We start from the raw sequence: 17,109 nt of genomic DNA on the forward strand, positions 1-17,109 counted from the left end.
TGAGTCTTGGGATGGCTCCTTCCCAAAGTCACGGTGCTGTCCTGGTCCCTGGGGACGCTGTGCTCCCATGCCTTTCTCTGCTGACGTGGGCCTTACAGGCAATCCATCAGCTCACATCTCTTCTGAAGTGGCAGGACTGCAGCCGTACATCTCTGATCGATACCGCCCAACCTTGACATGGAATCAGTCACTCGTAGCCTGCTCATTACTGCTGGCTAACCGTTTGCCTGCAGCAGCCCCTTAATAGCCTTCCCAGGCTGCTGCGTAGTCACAACAGGAGTGTTTAGCAGCCTTATTTACATGCAGCATTTCACCAGTCCCTCCTTCCCCTCGCTCACAGCGTGCCATCTGCTCCGGAGCCTCGGAGGAGCTGGAGGCTGCAGTGCGGGACCGAGCATGGTGCCTGTGTTGTCTCTATGGTGACTGCGTGCCCTGCCTGGTGGCAGCTGGGGGGGCCGGCCACGCTCTGCCCACGCGAAAACCTTTGTTCTTCCAGAAGATTTTGGCCTTGCGCTTTGATTCTCTTCTGGCTTTGAAGCTGATTTTAGTTGTGCTGATTTTAATCTGCTGCATTTCGGTCTTCTCATCTGTGTTTATGCTCTCCGAGGATGGGAAAGGCTTGGGAAGCGCTTTCTAGAGAGCAGCTTTAGGATGGCAACTTATTTATAAACTGGGGGATGGATGAGGTCTGGGAATGGAGTGCCTGTGAGTCTATTAGCTGGGCATGTTGTGCCCTGTCTGACTGCAGAGGCTTTCCCTTGTATCAGCAGCGAAGTCTTAAGTCTTGACTCCTGACCTTGGTCATGAGCTGTTAATGATCTCTGAAGAAAGAAATACACTGACACATGCACTTTGGGGGATATTTGGTACATCTGCTCTAGTGTGCCATTGATTTACATGAGCAGGCTCAAAGTACCACTTTTTAGTGGCTTTTACTTAAACTGAAGTCCAAGTTTCAGCTTGGCTTCTGTTTGCTGGGAAGAAACAATTGCACCCTTGGGAGTGAGGATGTGGAAGATGACAAATTGTGTGTGTGTGCAGGCAGCAGGGCTGGAGAAACACCTGACCCAGGTGGGGAGGTTGGAGCAGCCTCTGTGTGCTTGCTGCTTTGCTGACTGTGGTGTGGAGGTGCTTGGTTGTGGCGTAGGAACCCCATGTGCTGGCACTGCAAACACCCAGACTGGAAATGCAGCCCTGCCTCGTGCTCCTGACATCAGCACTGAGGGTTAAGTGGGTGTATGGGCCATCTATGCTGAATAAAATGCAGGGCTTTGTGAGTCTTAATTAGTGCACTAAATTGCTTCAAGTGATCATTCTGTTAAAGTGGGAAAATCTTGTATTTAAATACATAGAGGGCGAGACTTTATTCTTAGATGCTTGGGGAGGAGCCAGCAGTGCTATAGCATGAATAGTGTGAAGGGAATATTTACTGCAGTGTGAAAGGTAGCAGGGCGTGCTCCAGGAAGCTTATGGGCAACGAATGTTTTCCAGTCCTGTATCTAGAATCACTTGTGTGAAGGCCTCAGTTTTTCAGTGGTGAGAAGGAAATGGCTGCTTTGATTTCCTTCTAGTAGGAGCCAGGTTTTGAGTGTTGTGTGTGTGCTTCCCCAACCACCCCTTCAGCCCTGTTCATCTCCCACCGAGGGAGCGGCTGTGTGGAGCTGCACTGCGTTAACCTACAGGATTACAGGGAGGGATTATGGAGGAGAGGCTCTGAATGCTGAAACCGTGGGAGCACTTCAGTCAGCATTTGTGCTTCCTGCCCTGGCAGCGTGAGGCACGGTTGTAGGAGATGAGGCTCAGCACAACACTGTGCACATGGAACTGCTTCTTTATGGGGGCTCCATCTCCAGTGTTATGTCCTAGGAAGGACCTTGAAAATGTGGCTTTTAGCTTCAGTACCACACAGATAATCTTTAATGTATTCGCATGTGATTTTGGAAGAGTTGGAAATAATTTTGGAGGTTGGGGTTGCCATTACAGTGAACTGATTTAGGAACACCCTTCTCTCCATAAATCTCCTGTTCTCTTCCCCCAGAGACCATGGGGCGCCATGTGCTGCTCTGGCACACTGCTGGTTTACCTGCCAGGGTTGGTAGCTCCCATTTTGCCCAAGTTAATTCTTAACTTCTGCCTCTAGACCTTTTTTCTGTGCTTGCCTGCCTCAGTCCTTATCTGATGCTCATCTGCACTGTCCTTGCAGGAGTGTGGCTCATCTAGTTCATCTGGGACTCTGGCCTCACATGAGTTGCTAATGAGAGTGTTGTGTTTCAGGGTAAGATTTGTTTCTCCTCTTGACTTCAAGATGAATATACGGTTTCACAAGTGAGGACTCTGTGTTAGGTTCTCTCTGTGTTCTCTTGCATACAAATGTGGCTACAGAGACTTGGAGGACAAGGGCAGCCTGAAATGGGTTTGCAAACTGCCTTTTGCAGCAAAGACTGCATCTCAGCTAAAGTTTAGAAAAAAACAAGATAAGTCTTCTCCTCTAAATTGGAATTAGACAGCTGTTGAATTTTCTTCTATGTGTAAAAAAAGTTGGAATTTCTCTCTGGTGTGAAATATAAAAATAGATCTTGCTGCATGTTGTATGTTTGCCTGGATTTTGTTGTTCTTGGAAAAGTTGTTTGGAAAAATGACGCTGCCCTTGGCTGGCTAGATAGCAAGAAGATGAGAGGACTTGGCTGGTGGCGAGGTCAGGCTAACACTGCTGCTTTCCCAGGAGGCCAGCTGAAGCTTTCTGGGGGCTGAGTGACCCACCTGGCTGGGCGATGGGAAATTCGTGGAGGAGGTGGGAATGGCAGCTGGCTGTGGCAGGACGGAGGTGTCTCACGGGAAACTTCAATTCCAAGTCACCATTTTTCTTCAGGATTTCTTCCCCCATTTGATCATGCTAACCTTACTGATGAGGCTGGGAACTTGAGAGGGAAAGCAGGCATCTCACAAATCCCTCTGGCCTGCTTTATGTTCCAGAGTCAGAAACTGAGCAACCACATTTGTTCTTAGGCTTCTAATCTCTGCGGTCCTAGCAGCTGTCATGGTGCATCCTGCCTGCAGGCTGGGTGCTTCAAAACTAGTAGGGCTACACCATTGCTCTGGGATATAGTTGTCATCCTCCGTCTGAGGCTGAGGGCTGTGCAGTCCTGGTGATGCATGACATAAAGGTCTAAGCTGTCTGGTCCATCTCTTTCTCATCCTGACCTCAGCCCCTCTGCTCTAGCAATCCAGATGCAATCAGTCTGGCACTTTCAAATATTTATGAATCATTGGATTTTTTTTGAGGTTTGAAGTTGTAGCTTTCATGGAATTTGGTTTGATTAGCTGGAAAGTCAATATTTTCAGTGTGCTGTCTGAGCTGCATTAATTCCAGCCCAGGCAGCAGCAGTAACAGCACGGCAGTGCTAATGGCTCTCTGCCTGCAACAACTGGTGTTAAGGTAGTCTGGGATGAGCTTGGAGCATGTGGAGGAGCCTTGGAGAGAAGATAAAGCAGTCCAGCTCATGGTGCAAATTGGCAGAGGCAGGTAAGGAGAAGGCCTACAGTGATGTTTGGGAATCTGCAAGATGAGACATTGAGGCTGCCTTTCTTTGCATGTCATCTTTTCCAGCACATCCGAACAAGGTGGATTGATCGTTACCAGAATTCCTATTAACTTGTCTTTTTATTTTTTTAAAGAGTACAGCACCTTCAGCAGAGTGAATCAGAACCTCGTGGGACCAGACCTTTATCTTCTTGGCGGATGCAACTATCAATTGATAGGTGAGCAGAGTTATCCTTGCCTTTACAGATGAGGTAGGTAAGCCATAGGGGAATTGTATGATCTCAGCAGAGGCACAAACACAATCCTCTATTCCGTCACTTTATGCCATGACAGTCATTGCCTGAACAGGAGAGCCCACCTCTCCTGTTCACATCTTTCATATTTGTCCTGTTCCAAATGAATTGAACAACTTCCATGCTAATTTGAGATGGATGAACATGCTGACCAAGAGCATGTAAGTTCTCTGCTGTTCGTGTAGGCTGCAGACAGCTTCCTGTGCTCTCAGGGTGTATAGCTGAGCATCTCTGAGTCATGCATTACAGTGAATGTGTCTGCATCTACCAGGGTTTGGATATTTCAGTGTCTTCCTAGGCACTAAGTGCCTGCAGCGGAGTGTCATGTTCCAAGGTAATTCCTTCACATCCATGCTGTGGTGTATTTCTGTCAGATTAGGTAGCCCTAAGATGCCCAGCTGTTTGCACCAGGAAATGTTTATGAGAACTTGTGTGCGATGGGGACTGAGGAGGCTGGCTGCTGTGTGTGGATGAGAGCCCTTGTGTGAGGCGCAGTGGTGCTCTGTGATGATCAAGTGTGCTGTGGCCAGCACTCCATCCTGGAGGGCAGTCTTAGCTCTGCCAATGAGGCTATGGGGAAATAAGGGCCAAGGCCTCGAGCCTGCTTTCTGCTGGCTCTCTCCATCAGGAGCCTGCTGTGGTGGTGCTAACAGGATTACTGAGTGCTCAGGAATGCAGAGGGTGTTTCAGCTGGAGCCTGCTGCATGCTGCAGGCTTCAAGGTAAGGCCTGTCATATTGCTGCAGTCAAGCTGGGAGCTGATGAAAGGCGTGAATAACTGAGGCGCTGGTGCTGCTCGCAGGCTGGGGTGATCTGAGATCCTGGCCTTAATAGAAAGTGTTGATAACAGGTTCTCTGACATCGTAGCTTAAAGGCAACAAGGGATGCATAAGCTAAAGACTGAACTGACTGTGCCAATAGCATCACAAACTGCTGGCTTCCAGCACTCAAAATGCAATTTTTGTGGTGAATTTACTTAGCTTATAACTTGTAATCAGCCTCCACCAGGTGTGTTACCTGTGAGCTGATCTTCACTAAGATCTAGGACACCCTTTTGGCATGGGCATCCACATGGATGACAAGTGATGGCAATCCTGTTTCAAACTTCACGGTCTTTCTGGTACTGTTATGTGTGCAGTAGTAGTGATCAAACTGCTGAAGGAGGAGATGCAGTGGCAGGCTGCAGAGCCTCACTTGAATGATACGAGGTTGTCCGATGCTGTAAGTCGCCTTAGCCTGCAGGGTGTGTGCAGAGGGACATGCATCAGCCCATCCTTCAGGAGAGAAACCACAGTAAGTACTGGTAAGAGATGACAGACCCTCGTGGATCTATGCTGATCATAGAGGTGCTGATGCCTTGGTTTTATGGCTTGATCTTGTTCCAGTCTTTTATGGTGGCTAATAAATACAAGCCAGTTCATCTATTTGCTTTGTCTCCTCCTGTGACCTGTCTTTAAAACTGGTCAAGTTCCTGATGTATAGATTGTCTTACCCTTTGCAATGAGGAGACCTGCTCTGGGGTGACCCTGAGTCACGCTAATTTCAGCTGCGATGCTTTATTTCTGACTTTATTCTGGAGGGACAAGACTGTATTCAATCATGCTCCATGGGGTGCTAAAAACCCATGGTCTGGGTGATGCTCTGTGTAATCTGCCTTGTCAATACCCACTGCTCATGTCCACGGCAGTGAAGGGAGTTTTGCCAGATGACTGGATGCTTCTGAACCTGAAGTGCAATGCTGACTCCTTCCCCAGCCTGCCTCTCCTCCTTTCATTTCAAGCATCTGCTTTCCATTCAGGGTTCTTGGAGAGCTTCGCAAATGTGTCATACCCTAGGAGATGCACACACAGGGAGTATGGTGAAGGTTTCCCTTGTTACGTGTGAGGGAAGTGCCCTCCTAGGAAGGCAGCTGTGGGGGACTGCCATCTAGTCCTCTGCCTTTGCTGTCGGATCGTGTTCCCATTAGTCACCTCTGCAGGAGCCAAATCAATCCATTGCCACTTCTCAGTCTTCCCTGAAATTGGCTGCTGAAAGCAGGTCTTCCGAGGAAAACAAATGCCACTTACTTGGAAGCTCTGTTTTCTTATTCTGGCAGTGAATTAACTCACCTGGAACATCGGGGTTCCTGGGGCTGCAAGGTCTTGTTCCCAGCTCCCTCTTAGATGAACGAAATGCGTGGTCAGAGCAGCTGAGACCAGAGGGGAATGCTCAAAGGTTATGTGGAGGGTGGCTGCAAGCGTCTCTTCCCTGTAGGCTAGAAATTCAGCTCATTGCAGGGCCTTGGCCATGGCTTTCCGGAAAGCGCCATGCCTGGAAGTTCTGGGTCATTATTTTTGCAAGGGATTTGTGCTTTGTTTTGCTTCCAGTGGCAAGGTTGATTGGAGATCAGAAGTCCTGGTCATGCAGTGACTACAGGTTAAAATGGTGAGAGAAGTAGTGGGGGAGAGGGGTATTACCTGGCAGCTGGCTATGGACAGGGCTTTGGGCAGCTGGGACAACATCACGAAATGTGTATGGCGTGCACAGCAGTCAGACCTAGTATGTGCTTAGCTGTCATCGTTATGTGATGTGCTGCTGGTGTAGGAACACCTTCCCTGCTGAAAGCAGCTCTCAGAAGAGGTGGAGAATATGCCAGCTGCAATGAGGTGACAGTGATGCAGTAGATAAAGAGCAGCCCGGGAGTGGGAATTCATGTCCTTCAGATCCTGTTCAGGGCCCTTTGAACTTGGTATTGATTCTGTTTGCAGGCTGCTTGGGGAGGAATGCCCTGGCTACATCCCTGCCTAACACAACAGTGCTGACACTTTGCTTTGACCCTAGACACTACTCTCATCAGGTCAAGAACAAGAGGTGCTTAGACCACTTGTGGCATCAATAGCTCTTGATGTGCAAGGTTAGTGAAGCAAGAGTCCCTGAAAACTTGTTTTCTTGTTCTTGGGCAGCTGGTTATTCCTGCTTGAGAGAAAAAACTGGCCTTTGTGTCTGCCTGAAAATAGGATGAAATTCAGACCATTCCTCCAAGCTATCAAGATCTTATCAGTCTAAGCCTGTCTCCTGAAAGTACCTTAAGTCCTTCCCACCTTCATGTCACCTGCAAATTTAATAAGTTTTCTTTTGCTCCATCATCCTGGTCAGTAGTGAAACCCTGGACAGAGCTAGGCTATGACAGACTCCTATGAAATCCTGTTCATCAGCAGGTTCTTCCTTTGTATTAGAGGACACTGCTGGTATCAGCCCTCTGCATGTGGCTATCTGAGCAGTTTTATACCTGTCCTGTCATAGTTTCTCTTCAGACCATGTTTCCCTAGCTCATGGGAATGGCAGGTAAGGCAGTGTGAAAAGCCTTCCTACAGCTGAGATGTTTGACAGGTAGTGCTCTCTGTGCCAAAAGCCTGTTACCCTGTTATAGGAAGAAGATAGATTGGCTTGATGTGATTTGCTCGTGACAAATCCATATTGGCTGCAACTCATCTCCTTGTTATCTCATTGATTTCTTTGGAGGGCTTGGAAATGGGTCCTTGGGGAACAGGGCAATGTGCAGGGGAACACGAGCTTCCTATCATACTGGCAATGGCCAGCAATCCCTTGTGAAGTGCCTCTCTCCTGTTTCCCAAGCTGTTTGTTGCTTCCTAGCACCAAAATGGCACTGGGGTGGTTATCTGTATGCCCTTGATGTGGTTTTGTCACACCCTAGTGGCTACATAGCATGGTGGTCATGGACGCAGTGCTGCTGCAGGCTTCAGGGGACTTGCTTTTGGTATTCTCCTGGAAGCTCTGGTCCTGTCATGCAGTGGCCTGGGATTCAGTCCCTCCTTGCTTGCAGCATGCCCGGCTATCTCCCTGCAGGCACTGACAGCTCACATCCCAGCTCTTCACACCACCCCTCTGTTCAGCAGCCCTTGGTGTGTTGGCCTGCTGCACCAAGTGGAGGGTGAGCTTGTTTGTGCTTCTCTAGCACCCATTCTCTTCTCCTGTTTTAGAAAGGATGATGCTGCTCTCCCATTAAGAGGCTTGGCTGTGAAAAGGCAGGATGAGATGCCATTTACCTAGTTCTGGTCCTGTGAGCTCACAGTGAAGATGTGAGTTGTCTTCTGGCACTGCAGTGATGATGCCAGCAAAAATGGCCTCGTGGAGTCAGTACCAGTTCCTGCCCACTGGGAGGCTTGGCTAAAATTATTTACTCCTGGGGCTGCTTTGGGATCGGTAGTGTTCAACATCTTCATGGGTCTTAGGGTCAGCACCTGGCTAACAGTACAGCATACAGACCCCAAAGCTGGGGCAGAGGGAATTTGTGACACCTGTGCTGTGGGCTTGAGGCTGTGTGGATTTGGGCTTGGTCCTGTTCCCTCCTGCCTTAGGAAATGGGAGGAGGGCTGTTACCCCATCCCAAACAAAGCATATTGTGCTGTGGGTGCGAGCTGAGCCACGCTGACTCACTGGTGGGTACAAGCACTGTCACAAGCTCCTTGGTGGCTGTTTCTTTTTTAGAGCTCCCTGAGCTCTGGGGGGTGATGAAAGCTGCTGCTTTGCAGTGTTTGGGTTATGGGCACCGAAGGAGGCTCTCATGGCTCAGTTGTGAGACCACTTGTGCACTCTCAGTAGTCTGAAATTGTAGGGCTGCTGACGTCAGTGCTAGCACTGAGATGCCCCTTTGGGAATGTTGTGCAGGTGGAAACCTTTTTCCTTGTCATGAGGCAAAGCAGGGGATGGTACAGTGAACTATGCTCAGGTCTCCTGGTTACTTGTCCCATTCCCTTCCTGCTGGAGAATGCTCTGATACACTGGGAGTAGGCTTCTGCTCCCTAGGCAGCTGTCTGGGAGCTTGTGTTTGGGCTGACAGGGAGCTGAAGCTCCTTGGACTTACAAAATCCAGAAATAACCGGAGCTGTGAAAAGTCTGCTTCAAATTCCCATCCACCAATCAGAAGAAAATTGCTGAGTTTGTGCCCTTTCCCTTACAGAAGCAGTGAGCATGTTTTCTGCTTACAGATGTTCACGAAGTCAATGCTGCTGCGATCCCATGTCTTCCTTGCAGAGCTTTTATCTCACCTTTGTCTTGTGCAAGGGATGTAGCTGAATTCTGATTTCCCACTAATGGGACTTTTGTGCCCTTGCACTTGCCCTCCTCCTCCTCTCACTTTGATCATGCTATCTTTAAATATCCTTCTCCAAAGTGTCTGAGTAGCATCTGGAGTGGATGGAAGAGAATATATTTGAACCGGAAAGTTAAATACAGGCTTCTCTCAATGGTCTCTCTACTTGTTCACAACATGCATCTGTCAATTCTCATGTGCTCCTGGGTGAGATTGCCACGGAGGAGATCTGCTGAAGGTTCGAGGGGTTGAACTTGCTGCCTGGTGCTGGCTCAGGACTGTTGTGGGGAGAGGCTGGGGGGCATGGGGACACTGTCAGATGACAGCTGATGAATGGTACCTGGTGGTGGCTGTGCAGCCAAACAGCCAGTGTCAGAGATCTGCCATACTCATCAGGCTGTGTTTGACTGAGCTGGGCTTCTTCAGGTCATGAAAAAGCCCAGAGATGTGCACAGCTAGCTTTGTCATAAGGGTGTTTGATAGCAGGAGGTGTGCTGAGAAGCAGGCTGACCCTTGTCTTGGAGCTGGAATTGACTGTATCCGGGGCATGGGGAGCAGCAGGATGGGAGGGAAGGTGATTCTGTTCTTTAGAGCTTCAGAAATGCAAATCAAACCCAGGGCAAAACATCTGGGCTGTCCTTGTTTGGTTTATACTCTTTACCTGTGTCTCTGATCAGAAGCAGATCCTGTTCTTCATTCAGCTGGAAACTTAAGATACTGGTCAGTCTAAAGCAGTCTTGAACTCCTTTCCATAAAGGTGGCACTGGTGGTTGATTTCCCCTGGAGATGACCGTGTGTGTGTGGGGGTGGTCTTGCAGTCTTGCTGCATGGTGCTCAAAGTAAATGCCAGCAGCTTCAGACCCATGGGGGCAAACCAGGCCTTTTGTTGGAGGCTTGGTTCCTGGGCTTGCTCTGCTGACATGCTCTTGGTTTTCCTCTCCTCCTTAGCCACCGGAGGGCAGGCAGGAATCCTGTAATTACCAGCCTCTGGGGAAGAAAAACACTGGAATAATTAAAAAGCAATTAATGCTTGCACTGCTGGATCTGCTGTGGCCTTGCTCTTTCCAGTTGCATTCTCTGCTTCTGGTCCCCTTGCCACCTACTTGACTTTGTGGATTTTTCTTTATCATTTGCTTTTCATTTTCATTTGAGCTAGCTGTGAGAACTGAAGTTAAAGTTCAGATTAAGTTGCAGCTGAGATCTGCTTTGCTGGGGAGATTATGGAGCTGGCTGTGATGTGTTAGCTGCCTGATAGGGTGAGCAAAGCAAAGGCTTTAGCAGGCTGTGACCAGACAGAAGCCTCTGCTTCCTAGGGCTGGAAATGCCACCGTGGGGCCAGATGCTCCTAGGCTCAGGACAGCAGTGGCGTAACCCCTCTAACTTCCATCATGAAACTGGTTGATCCAACCTAAACAGGAGAGCCTTGGTGAGCTGGAGCTCATGGACCAGCCCTGTAAAGCTGTCAGCTCTGGTGGAGTTCTAGGCAGCAGCTGGAGAAGAGCAAAGCCTGATGCCAATGGTGCATTTTGGTCTGTTGCAGGTCCTGAGTGTAGTAGAGAGAAAAATTGGAGCTTTGAGATATATCTCAGCTTTTTCAATTGCTTGGGTGAGCTCAATTTCTGTAATTACTTCCTCCAGGAAGCTCCCTGGCCGTGTCTGTTGTGCATGTCGAGGAGATGCATCACCTAAGGATTAAAATGCTGTGAGGTGGGAAGCAAAACAGGCCAGGGCCAGAAGCTGCTGTGGATGGAGAGGTAGGGCACCAGTGAATGTTGTGCGTGCAGTAGGGCTAGTCAGAATACACAGACCATGCTGAGTTCAAATAACTGATGCTGAGTGGCTGCTTCTTCCACACTGTCAAAAGTATCCCAGTTTTTCGTTGAACCCAAGAAATGCAACTGCAGTTGCCTAGCACAGGTGTGGATGACTGTCCTTCCTCAGTACCCTGGTAGGAGCTGCAGCACTTTTACTAACCTGATATTTTAAGGGTCTTTACAGAGTAAATTGCTTTCATTGCTTTATCTGTAGCTGCGTAGCTGGGCTTTAAACCAGTGGGTAAAACCAGGTTCAGGGTAACCTGCTCCTTCCAGCAACTGAGTATGAGCTGCCCCTGTGTACATGTTCTTTCAAGGTGGAAGGTCCAGCCTGGTTGTCTGTAACTGAGTGAATGTTTTGAGCAGTTTTCTGATGGCACCATTTCCCAAAGTGTGCTCTCAAAGGTGGGATGCACCGCTCCCCCAGGAGGGAAGGACCTTCTTGCTAGGATTGGGAGGAGGCTTTCTTGAATGCACTGACCAGAGCTGCAAAAGCCCATTTGTGTGTGTAATTCCGCCAGACCTTTCTCTTACCCTCAACTGCCTGCACTTTGTCCTGCTCTGGACTGGACCCAGTGCTCCATTTTACAGCTGCAGCATCCCTCACCATCATGCCACAGCACTGGGACTGTGTTGTGGTTGCAGTATAACAAAAGCACACGGTAGCACAGTGATGCTGTTCCTTTACCCTGCCCCTTGTAATCATGGCAGCCTGCTGCCAGGTGCTGCTGGCATCCTCCCCTCCAAGCCCTGCTGATGGCATATCAATCTCCATCCTGCTACCTCCAGGATTTTCTCCTCCTCACTCTCATTTCCCTGTGTTTCTTCAGGAGAATTTCAACCAAGTCTGTTGTTGCTGGAAGGGCTGCCATGTTCAGAGCTGTAATCTCCCCACCTGCTCCGAGCTCCCTGTGTCACAGGCACAGCCTCCCTTGCTGTGTGCTTTCAGCTGCAGGACACACAGCAGAAGTACTGCACAGGTTAGCAGGGGGCAAGGTGATCTCTAAAGGCATCTGTGTTGTTGAGATAGTGCTTATCTGCTGGGAGAGAGGGAAGGAGTGAGCAGGCCTGACCTCCAGAGCACGAATGAGACTAAAACCTCATGGCTGAATCTCTCATCTGATCTATCAGATCTCCCTCCACCTATAAAAAAAAAAAAAAAAACATGAAAAATCAGTAAATATGATAGCGAGGTACTAGAAAATGCTCAGATGAAAGGTGCGCTAGTAATGGAGAGCGGTAAGAGGGGAGTGTGGTACTGGCAGCCCTGAAGGATGTTATAAATTGGGTCCTGCGTGATGCTGAGCCACTGCCGCAGCATATGGCAACCAGTGTGGGTTGTAAAGTCTGAGCCCTTCGCTGGGTGCCTACTGCCACCCAAAATGGCTCAGAGCCATCTGCCGTGCCTACCCCTCCTCCCACCTCCTGCTGTAGTCATGGCCTGAGCATGTATTTCCTGCTCAGAGCCTTCGTAAAGCGATTGCGTCCTTCTCTTAGGGTGCAGGAGAGTTTGGAAAGCTGTAAAACCAAATGTTTCATGTGAGCCTTCATGTCAGCAGCATGTTAATGTGTTGGAAATGTTACAGATGCTACCTGCCCTCCTCATTTGTTTGGTCCCTCCTGAAAGGTGTCAGGGATGCTGAAAAGTAGCAGTCCTGAGAGTTCGTGTCCAGGCTGAAATTCTCTAAAACAACGGACAGCGAATGTTTGTTTAAAATTCCCTTCCACCTAATCTTCACAGATGCTAGTAAGATAAGATTTTTGCAGGGTTACTCAGCAACGAAAAAATATTTGGGTCAAGTTGAGCTGTTTACATTCATCGTGGTTTATCCATCTTGTGGGGAATGAAACTGTTTCTGAAGTTTTTCCCCTTCATTTTATTTTTATCTCTGTGCTTTGTATAAAAGTCTTCCGTGTGAATCATGGATATTATCATTCCAGTCATGATGAAGGCCTTGTGACACCTCCTTGCTGTGGTGGTACATCAGGATGAGTAAGCTGGTCTGGTGCAGTAAAGCCCAGCTTGGTGTCTCTCTGCTGCGCTTCCTTGGCTTTCTGGTTCTGAGCACGGTGGCCCCGGTTTGTGAACTGCTGATGGAAATTGCAGTAAGTTTAAGCTCTGTCTTTTAATGAGATGCCCGGTAGCCCCAGGTTTCACACATGGTTCTCCAGTCTGCATGTGAAAATCCTCTCAGGAGAGCAGACCTGCTCTCCACACTCACATTACGCTTTCATGAACTTGGTCTCTTTCTGAGCCTAAGCGAAGGTGCAAATAACAAAATGACTTTCAAAAGTCAGTCTCTGCGTTGTATGATCGCGAAGTCCTGATAAAAAGTTGGGGAAAGATTGGCTGTGCTGGTCTTGTGAGAAGCTGAGGTGGGCACCGTGTATGTGGGGGATGAGTCCTTAAAAAGAAACAGCCCTAGCTGACTGGTGATTGTCCTCCAGCTTCAGAGGAACACCTTGTGCTTGCTTTCTGATTTGTGGCCTGTGCCCTGGGGACTTGATTGGTCTTGTTGAATTAAAATGTTGGGCTATGGCAAGTTGGAAATGATCAGTCATGGCTGGAGGAGGCCATCCTATCTGTCAGCCTGCTGTGCCCACTGGTCGGGGGAAGCTCTCTTCCAGGGAGGCCCAGGGACAGTGGAAAGCATAGAGAAAGCATCCTGAAGGCACTGGAGAGGGTGCTGCACCAGCTCCAAGGGCTGCCTGCATAACCAAAGACCTTAGCTGTCCTTAAAGCTGGTGGATGTTGCCCCAGCACCCAGGGGGCTGCCTCGTGCGGGGCTCCCGGTGCTGCTGCGGGGCCTTGGCAAGGTGAGGATGGCTCCGAGCACTGCAGGCTGCTGCAGGAGGCGAGAAGCGTGCTGCAGGCACACGAATGAAAAGTAGGTCAGTGGTGGGGAGCAGGTCTCGGTGGGCATTAGCATGCTTGCATGTGTCTGGCAAAGTCAGGGAATGAAAAAAAAAAAAAAAAAAACACTTTTTTATCCTCTCCTTTCTCATGTGTTCTGTGGAAGGAAGGAGGGGTCTTCAGGGACAGCAGGCCAAATTCTTCTCTGGAGCAAGTCTTTGTAGCTCTGCTGATTTAGTTGGCACTTCCCTGATTAATACCAGTGGAGAAACCAGGCTGGAGTGTTTTGTATGCTTGTAAATAATTGAAGACCATGTGAATACAATGATGTAAGAGAGGATGAGAATAAAGCGGAGACCCCCCAAAAAAAAGGGGGGGGGTTCAATGAAGCTTTTATGTGGAAACACATTGGTGTCTTGGCTGCGAGGCACTATGGTCGAGTGTGAGGTTTTTCATCGTAATTACAAGAACCAGAGCTGGAGAGCTGTTGAAACTGTGAAAAATGGCAAGCGCGTGTCAGATGGGGAGAGGGAGGCTGCTGCCAGCTGTTTCCCCCTCCCTGCTGCCTGACAAGGTTTGATAAATATGCATTTTTTTTAATACTGAAAAAGAGGCTTCGTTCTGGGGAGGTGCTAAATTGACAAACCTGGAGATGAAAGCCTTCATTATCTGGGGTGAAGTGGTGACAGCACAAGCCTCCCTCGTGTGCTGAGGGACCCAGTCAATGCTGCACCACTTCAGTGAGTGCCAAGAGATGCAACTTGTGGCCAAAATCGCTCCTTCTGAAAGATGGCTTTTGATGGCAGGGGCTGGTGTTTGTAGCTGGGGTTGTCCTGTCCTTCCCCTAACCTGGGCATGCGTCAGGGGTTCCTAAAAATGTGTGAGGAATGGGGCTGCCTCCACTGCCTCTCCTGCTCGCCTGTGTAATGTGGCTGACAGCTGCAACCGCCACTTACAGGGAGGTGCGAGGGTAGGAAATAATTTGATGTATTTCAACCTGTCTGCTTGTGTGATTTAGGGACAAGAAATGAGCTGAGCTGGTGCCCTGAGACCTGGTAGCTGCCCGTGGCCATCCCAGGGAGTGCAGACAGAGGGCTGCTGATACCTGGGCATGAGCTTCAAAGCCTGGAGGCTTCCCTGAAGCTCCATCGGGAGGAGATGGAGCCCTGAGACCTGGGAGTGGGCCTGCGGGTCATGTAGGAGGCTCCTACAGCTTGTTGTTATGCATGAGCTGGTCACCGGTGGAGAGGGGCTGTCCATGTCGCACCTCCTCAGAAACAGGGAAGAGCAAAATGTGAATACTTGGAGGGACTTAATATTCCTTTCAGAGATTAATGCCCGAGTTCCAGAAAGCTTCAGGTTTGGTTAGAGCCCGTGGGTGGTTGTTTTTTCTCCATCATGGGAAGAAATTAATGTCCCTAATTTCTTGTCCACCTCCTGAGATGCTGAGCGGGATGGAGATGGAGGCAGCTGTGCAGCCCCAGGAGCTGCTGCTGCTCTTTGTGCTCGTGAGCACAGAAGCTGGCTCTGCCCGCTTGCAGGAGCAGCTGCCATTTTGTGTCTCATTCCAGTTCGGCTGTGCAGTGAATTGCTGTGCTTAGCCTCTTGGGGAGGCTTTATATTCGTTCTTCTCTTCTTTGTCCCTGTTGTTAGTGTGAAATGAAAGTCAGAAATGCCCATTTTGCTCTGGGTGTGGGACAATGTAACAGTGGCTGCAGGTGCCCTCCATTTCTTGGACTGTGGGCATGATTCAACATGTCATTTTTATCTAGGGCTTGGACTCTTCTTGGTGTAATATTAGTTAGTGATTTGCTGCCCTGCAGATCCCTTCCTGCTGCAAGATGCTCTGTGTGCTGCCAGGTCTTGGCTCTGCCGGTCCCTGGTGGGGGCAGCCTGCATGGCACAGGGATGGAGAGGCAGGAGCGTTGGCAGTCAAGGTGAGGATGTGCTGGGTGGCAGACACAGCCCAAGCTCGCAGGGATGGATGCCTGAGGGCTGCCGAGGGGGATGGCAGGAGCAGGAGGGCCATGCCTCTGAGGGCAGAGCAGAGCCTCAGGCAGGGTCTAGTTGGGTTCTGCTGGGGGTGAAGGTTTGCCTGTGTTTTGGGGTGAGGTGACAACACTGCCACTGCTGCACCCACCCTGTAACAAAACAGTGGGTATGGAGAATGCCCTGTAAAACAGCAGTGCTGTCCCATGTGGGCAAATAGCAGGAACACACATTTTGGGGAGCCTGCGGGTGGGGGCTGCGATGCCCTCCCACCTGGGCAGAGGTGCTGTGTCTGAGCACTTGTTTCAGGAAGAAAATGAGAACTGGTGGGGAAATGTCAACCAGCAATTGTTAGAGAACATGATGCTGGAAAAATTTCAACTCTCGCCCCGCAAACACATTCCAAAATATATATTAAAGGTTGCCCAGGGAACCTTAATACTTTCAGCAGTGTGACCTTGAGAATCGCCTACAGAGCAAGAAGCTTGCAGGCAATCTCTGCTGCTGGCCACAAATGGTGCCTGCCCTGAGGAACGCCCTTCATTCCTCACCTTGGTTTCACTTGAATGTGGCTGCTTTTGCCTGAGTTTCAACTGACACCAGGTTTGGTTCACAGACTTAGTGCCACTTGTGAGGGGTCGTCTGCTGAGGCACCTGCACAGCACTGAAATGTTTGTTTCATAAGCATCCACCAGGGAAACTGAATTTCAAAAACAAGCCAGCCCTGGGGGAGTACTCCTGAAAGGACATCTGAAGCAAGTGTTGAGCTCTCTGAAAGGCTTTTTTTATTTATTTTATTGCACTGAGACCTAGGGTGCAAAGCTGCCCATTGCAAGAGCAGCTGTGTTCGTGTGAAGGGAACAGCTAGTCCCTGGGCCAAAGGTTTGCAATCTAATTTAAATACATGAAAATGGAATTGGGTAACTAAATCATCCCGTACCATTCCTCAAACGAGCAAAGACCTGACTTCTTTCTAGGGATTGAAGCAAAGTAGCAGCAGCCTTTCTGCAACTGAAGTACTGGCATTAGGACGTTGCCTGTGGGGAGGGAGCAAAGCAGCAGAAAAAATGCTAAAATAACAAGACAATCACAAGTTGCAAACCCTTTGTCACATGTTTACATTCACCTCAAGCTTCCCTGAGGCTTGCTGTAGTCCGTAAGCTCCCATGGGACACGTCAGGCTCATTGAGCTGTCACTGGCCAGGGCTAGGGATGCGAGGTAGGAGATGAGGGTCTGGCAAGTGGATCCACACAGCCCATTGCTGGCCATAAAAGTGCCATGGGTGGCCAGAAGAGTCAGGGCTCTGTCTCCTCGTGCACCTGTTCACCTGGGTTGTGGCAGCCAGTAAGACACAGCTCGTGCTGCTGAGAGCGCTGGTGGAAAGGGTTCGAAGCTGCAGGAGGAAGGCAAAGCTGTTGCTGAAGTAAGCCCCAAATGCTCAAGTGGTGCCTTTTTTCCTGCCTGAGTGTTTCATGGGCACTTGTAAGAGCACTATTTTAAAAAGTGAGATCTCTAATCTATTATTC

General features: G+C 49.4%; 1 protein-coding gene across 5 annotated transcripts in view; it reads left to right on the forward strand.

The window, feature by feature from the left end:
• The window catches only part of HMG20A (high mobility group 20A), a 167,373-nt gene that overhangs the window by 129,320 nt on the left and 20,944 nt on the right, over positions 1-17,109 (forward strand). For 2 of the 5 annotated variants that reach the window (XM_050713101.1, XM_050713104.1), the window contains exons 1-2: positions 3,369-3,523; positions 3,676-3,759. The gene's annotated coding sequence lies outside the window, so the exon portion shown is untranslated. Of the gene's footprint in view, positions 1-3,368; positions 3,524-3,675; positions 3,760-12,749; positions 12,846-17,109 lie in introns of those variants that run through there. The other 3 variants (XR_004779914.2, XR_007708743.1, XM_050713102.1) reach the window with 2 other exon arrangements.

Source organism: Cygnus atratus, chromosome 11 (assembly GCF_013377495.2).
Source record: "Cygnus atratus isolate AKBS03 ecotype Queensland, Australia chromosome 11, CAtr_DNAZoo_HiC_assembly, whole genome shotgun sequence".
Taxonomy (NCBI): Eukaryota; Metazoa; Chordata; class Aves; order Anseriformes; family Anatidae; genus Cygnus; species Cygnus atratus.